This window comes from Symsagittifera roscoffensis, chromosome 2, assembly GCF_963678635.1.
Source record: "Symsagittifera roscoffensis chromosome 2, txSymRosc1.1, whole genome shotgun sequence".
Lineage (NCBI taxonomy): Eukaryota > Metazoa > Xenacoelomorpha > Acoela > Convolutidae > Symsagittifera > Symsagittifera roscoffensis.
The window spans coordinates 20,451,884-20,457,883 of NC_087063.1; the positions used below are offsets into that span (position 1 = coordinate 20,451,884).

Here is a 6,000-nt window from a genome sequence, read left to right on the forward strand (position 1 = left end):
ATTTTCTCATTGATTCCCCAAAAATTTTCAAAATTGTCGAAAAATATAATATGGGCCGTATAACAGAAAAAATCCACTTGCTCGTATCAGGGCGAAGTTCTTTTTTCTCTAAATCCATTTTGATTGGCCTGATGTAGTTGCCAGCAAAAAATCAGAAAAATGAGAAATATATAAGCGAAAATTCTATTGTTTTTTCTAAATCTGCTTTTTTAATTCTCATTTTTAAATTTCTGTTCAAGCAAACTCGAATCAGTAAAAAGTCTCAAATCATGTTTCAGTTCAAGACATCTGTATTTATAATGTGGTAGAAAAAAATGGTCAAAAAATTGCTCGTTAAAAAATTACTTTTGAAGAATTTGGCTTAACATTTTATAATTCAATTATAAAAATATTTACAAATATGCAAAGGGATTGTTATTTGCAAGGAGGTTGTGCAAAGGGATTATTATTTTATTTTGTATTTGTGAGAAATGGTTTCAAGCAAAAACTGTTGTTAGCCGTTTGCTTTTTGTCCAAGAAGTTAGTTTTACAGAAAAAAAATTAAACATTTAAATTCCGTTTCATTGGAGCCGTCTAATTTGCGTGTCACCTAATTTCCTATCCCCCATTTAAAATCCATAGTTATGTATTATAATGGATTATCATCTCGCTATTTTTGCAATATTTCTGAAAAATTTGCAGTATCACACGATATGCCTCACACTTTAAACCCAGGTCTCACATAAAAAGTTACACCCATCACCCTACCTCTATCCAAAAATCTGACCCATTACCTACACCCCCACCTCTCCCTTTCTAACCCGACCTACTCGCTCACCTAACTCCCTCACCTACCGTGCCACACACACACACACACACACACACACCTCGGGGGGTTGTTAGAGCTGTATGTGCGTTTTAGCAGGTTAGGGGGGTAGGGGGAGGGGGTATGCGTACGGTATTTTTCACGTATTTTTACGGTAGATGTAAGTAAAGTGTAAGTGATGGGGGAGGGGAGGTAGTGGTAAGTGAAGAAAGCAAGAATGATGGGAGTAACTGTAAGTATTAACGGGGAGTGGGAGACAGTTAAAAAAACAATACAATTTTTACTGTAACCAAAAGTAGAACACAATTTAGCAATTGCAACGTTCAAATTTTGAACAATTGATTTCAAGTTCTTAGAAAATCTTCGTAGGCTCTTACTCATAAAAATCTATTATAATCAATTATAATTCATCTATTATACTTGATTATTATCAAGTATCATGATTTAAGTTGGTTTAAATTTGATATATAAACAATTAATAAACCATTATAATCAATTATTTTGGAATTTTATGAAGACAAACCACGAAAAATAATTGTAATCGACTACCATCCATGGAACTTCATTGCGAGTGTCTGGAAAAAAATCTTTGCAATTTTGATTTATAATTAGATCTTCAAAATGTAGAGAAGAACAGGGGCCGAATTAGAGAGAAAAGGCGCTGAAACCCCTCCCCCTCCCAGGGTTTCGACCCTCTCGCCAAGCAAAGGGTCCCTCTTTTGACTTTATTTTGCGACATTCAGTTTAGGCCGACCAACTCTATAGTTTTTCTATGTGCGCTTTCGGCGCCTATATACAATAAATAATAGTGTTGAAGGAGAGCGTGCGTGGTATAAATTTTCCAAAAAATGCCCAAAAACAGCTTTTTTGACCTGTTTTTTCTTAAAATTTGCCTGCTGCGAAAATTTTTTGATCAAAATTGGTTTTTTATAGTGTTGTGAGAGTTTGTAATACCAGTTTGGTCTACGTAAAAAAGTGAACCCCCTTCGACATAAATCTTAGATCCACCCCTGGAGTTTTTTTCTATTTTGCTTTTATAACACAGAGCTTTGATAAATTTCAGATGGTATGAAAAATAAATTTTCCCGTTATTTTCTTCTAATCGAAGCGAATAGAAATTTCTCCACAAAATAAATTTTCAATTTTTTATTTTTGTTTCTGAAACCAATTGAAGTTTTAATTAACTATTTGTTCCAACTTGCGTTGATGATATGGAAAATTTGGTGATATTTTACAGCAGGTGGTAGGTTTGTTTTAAAATAGCTGGATTACTTTTTGTTATAATTCGCACATTATTTTTAATTAATTTCAAAAGCCAAATTTTTTGGCAAAAGAAGTGTTAAAATTAGTTTTTTGAATAGAATTTCATTCTTTGAATAGCATACAGCACAGAGTTCTGTATTTATAAAAACTATTTTAGTAGTAATACAATTGATTGAAAATAAATGACTATATTATGCAGTATAGTTCTCAAATTTAATACGTGCGCTATACTCAAACATATCACCCAAAATTTGTGTATTGAGCTGTTTTTTTTTAGGCGGAAAAACTTCACTTTTTAATACAAGGTTTTGAAACGGTTATGACAAAACGATAGTACAAAAATCAATCCCTTAAATTTAAAACAAAATTACTTCACAAGCAATACTTTTATATAGAGTTAGATTACTACCTAAGCTGTGTCATTTAAGGTTGAAAAATTTAAATTGTGTCGGATTGGCAAATCGGTTTTGTTTGTATGAAAACACGACTAACTTATCTGCTCTAAAGTTATTTTACATTGAAATCAGGTCAATCAATTAGCTGAATAAAACTATTGATTGACCAGAAACACGATGTCATTTTCTAGCTGACATTGTATGTGGATTGATGGGGGAAGAGTTCAGTGCTTTGAAAGTTTTATAAATTTTGTTTTCAAAAAATTTCTGAGAAATGATAAATGGCGGGTGGTACGTGACAGGGGCGGATCTAGGTTTTCTCGAGGGAGGGGGTGTGTGCTGATTATCAAAAAGTCGAAAAGTTAGTCGACAAAATAATTTTCCGGGCTTTCTCAAAACAAATTTTTTTGAAAGAAACAGCCAAAAACGACATTTTTGGAAACTTATGACAAGAAAGTCGCATTTAACGGCGCGAGCTCTCCCCTCGAAAATTGTAAATGAGGCGCCAATGGAAAAATATCAAGGTCGGTCAGCCAAAAATTGATCGCTCAAAATAGTGTCAAAGGGGTGGCCAGAGGGTCGAATCCCTGAGAGGCGTCAATTTTGTTAATCATTTAAGTCAAAATCATTACCGAATATTAAGTAGTAAACTATAGATTGAAACAAAAAATTAGAATATTTTTGCAAGTGATTACGTTGCGTTTTGACAAATTTTGTATTTCTTCTTATTCTCAATTTTTAGCATGTGAAAGCCTTACCTGTCAAGCGCTTTTGAGAAGGAAAAAAAATTTGTTTCATTACGAGCGCTTTTTGAGCATAAGCCAGCTCATCGCAATTCTCAGTCATTGAACAGGTTCCCAGCATAGGTTCTGTGTCATTTTGAGTTTCTTCCCAGACAACGAAATTGCACACAAAATCGGAGAACTCATGACAACCAGGTTGAAGCTTACTCATTTCACACGTTTTCAGGCAAAGATCGAAAATTAGGTTGTCATATTTCGTACAGTGCTTTTTTGCGTCATTAAACTCCGATAAGGACGAACATGAGCGAAATTGCTTTACCAAGGAGAACTTTTTCTCTGAAAACACAAAATTGAACGAACAAAAGGTTCAAGTTAACATCCTCTAATTTACTCTATAGATTAGATAGATCACAACTGCGGAAAAAAAGAACGACCTAGCTGAACGTTGCTGAGTAGAAACAAGCTATTCATACTGGATTCCCATGGAAGTTTTAAAGTCAGTCTCTAGAAAGTTCGAAAATATTTGAATATAAAGGATTTAAAATGGATTATATTGCTATGATTTTTTCGAGCTACAAAATCCAAATAAATTTTTTCAATTTTCCTTTCATCAATTTTAAAGCAATAGAGAAAATTTTTCTAAAATTAGTCTGACATATTCAAAAACTTTTCAGTAAAATCAAAGATCCACATTTTCTTTAGCAAAAAGTTGTTGGATTATCAGACAAGGGTTTTTTGTTTTTTTCCGTCATTTTTTCCCGTATTTTCTTCTACAAATCTTCAGTTTCTTAGGTAAGCATATCAATTTGCACATTAAAATAAGAATAGTCGGTTACTGTGCAAGTCTTGAAAACAACACCATTTTTCTTTTTCAAATTATGTAGTTTTTTTAGTGTGGTATGATTAAAAAATCAAAAAATCTGAACCAAAAAATTAGGCAAATCTGACTGTCATAGTCAAATAGGCCATTTGGAAAACAGGTTTTTTTGAACAAATTTGAAAAAAAAATCGAAAAAATTTTTAAAAAAGTTTTCTATGAAATTTTTGATTGGCAAAATTGCGTTAAAAACTCCCAAAACTAATTTTAACTGAGCAAAATTAAACTCTCGCGGCCTAGTTTAAGATTTAATAAGCTATTGGTAGACTGCAGACTTCCTTTATTAGCTCAAATAACACCAAAAATCAAAAATTAAACCTGTGTTTCTCGACACTAAGAATTTTTTTTGAATATTTTTGACTTCCATCGAATCACAACTGGGAGGGATTTAAAATGATCTATCACTCGAACTATTCCGATGATTATTTGTGTTCTCTAATTTTGCGTGGAAAATCAAAAGGAAAAAAGGGGAAAAAACTAAAAGGCACCCAAATAGAAAGTTCCTACACTTTTTTCAAATGGTCGCAACAAGGTTTCATAAATCAGCAAGACTGCTCGTGTATAGGGCAAAGCTCTTACGACTGCCCCTTAATCCAGTTCGAAAAGTTTTTGGGAAATGATATTATCGAAAATCTAGAAAATTTAGACAATATCAAAGATCAAGTGTGAAAATATTTGTCGTATTAATTTTTTACGACCGTTTTGCAAGCTAGCCTCAATTCAAATTGGAACGATTTTGTTGTTCGGGATAATTTGCGACGTGTAAATAATTCGCGTTACCCTATCAACATTATGAATAAAATATTCAAACCGCGCATTAATTAGTCCAGAGCAAGGCCAAATTAGCAGTTTTCAAGCTCCCAGAACTTTGCAAAAAATGACCTTTTGAAGGTAAAATTTATTTTATATTTGTTTTATGTAGTTAAAATCTTCAATAGGGTAAGGAAAAAATTTCTCAAAATTTATTATTTTGATGGCCGAAAACTGACTGAGTAAAAAAACTAAATTTTCTTCAAAGCTGGAACAAAAAGGCGAGTAGAATCAAGTGCTGCGAGCTTAGCAAATATATTTGCCACAAAACAAGACTGCTCGTATCAAGGCGAAGCCCTGAATGTTCCGACTGCCTTTTAAGGTTTATGGAGCAGTAATAACCTAACAAAATAAATGTAATAAATTAAAATGATTTTTTTTTCTAAAACTTGAAATTTTTTGTGGAAATCATCCTCCCACACGCCATATAAAGTTTCAAAGGATAAATTCTTTCAACAAATTTGGAACCATTTCTAAGACGGATTAAATATCCGCTTATGCGTTGATAGCGCGATATATATCGCGCGTTAATTGTCCCAAATTGGCCATAATGGCAACTTTTAAACCCCCATAACTTCACGAAAAATGATCATAGGTAAAAATATATTTTCAGTTTTAAGCACTGGACAACAATAATTTTTGAATGATAAAGAAAAACTCCGTCAAAAATGGCTAGTTAAAAAGTCGAAATTTGTCTGAAGAAAAAACCCACCCCGAGCACGAATATTCTGTTACTTTTGTAACAAAAGTCGGAAACATAATGCAAATTATGATCCATTAGAGTATATCAAAATGGATTTTAATTGGATTATCATTAAATATTTTATTTGAAAAGAAAAATAGTTCTAATGAATTTACAAACCATTTCAAGGTCTAAAAGTACGATGTTATGCATTGTGATGAAACTATTTTTCATTGTGGAAAACCATCATAAGAATATCTGTTTGCCGGTTCAATTACCAAAGTACATTTGGATCATTAAAGATTAAAGGACACAAAAAAAGATATATTAGTTCAGTAAATTGAACAACTTTGTAGTTTTTAAAGTCGCATAACTCACGAAAAGTGTACGAAGCTGGAAAATGTTTTTTTTTTGAGAAAACAATA

At 32.5% G+C, this 6,000-nt stretch overlaps 1 protein-coding gene across 5 annotated transcripts in view; it reads right to left on the minus strand.

The window, feature by feature from the left end:
- LOC134839239 (E3 ubiquitin ligase Rnf157-like) overlaps positions 1-4,339 on the minus strand; it is a 181,087-nt gene extending 176,748 nt beyond the window's left edge. For all 5 annotated transcript variants that reach the window (XM_063854722.1, XM_063854721.1, XM_063854725.1 and 2 more), the window contains exon 1: positions 4,330-4,339. The gene's annotated coding sequence lies outside the window, so the exon portion shown is untranslated. The remainder of the gene's footprint in view (positions 1-4,329) is intronic.
- Positions 4,340-6,000: the final 1,661 nt, after the last annotated feature.